Raw genomic sequence first — 480 nt, forward strand, 5'->3', positions numbered from 1 at the left:
TAAGTGGAATCATATAGCATTTGCCCATCTGTGACTGGCTTACTTTCACTTAGCATAATGTCTTCAAGGTTCATCTCTGTTGTAGCATGTTAGAACTTCTTTTTAGGGCTGAATGGTATTCCATTGCATATATACAGCATATTTTGTTTACCTATTCATCAACTGATGGACATTTGGGTTGCTTCCATCTTTTGGCTATTGTGAATACTGCTGCTATGAACACAAATGTACAGATACCTGTTTGAGTACCTGATTTCAATCTTTTTGGGGGTATTAGAAGTAGAATTGCTGGATCATATGGAAATTCTATTTTAAATTTTTCGAGGAACCACCATACTGTTTTTCATAGCAGTTGTACCATTTTACATTCCATTAACCACGCACAAGAGTTTTGATTTCTTTATGTCTGGGTCAACACTTCTTTTCTTTTTCTTTTCTTTCTTTCTTTCTTTCTTTCTTTCTTTCTTTCTTTCTTTCTTT

This window comes from Piliocolobus tephrosceles, chromosome 11 (genome assembly GCF_002776525.5).
Source record: "Piliocolobus tephrosceles isolate RC106 chromosome 11, ASM277652v3, whole genome shotgun sequence".
Classification (NCBI taxonomy): domain Eukaryota; kingdom Metazoa; phylum Chordata; class Mammalia; order Primates; family Cercopithecidae; genus Piliocolobus; species Piliocolobus tephrosceles.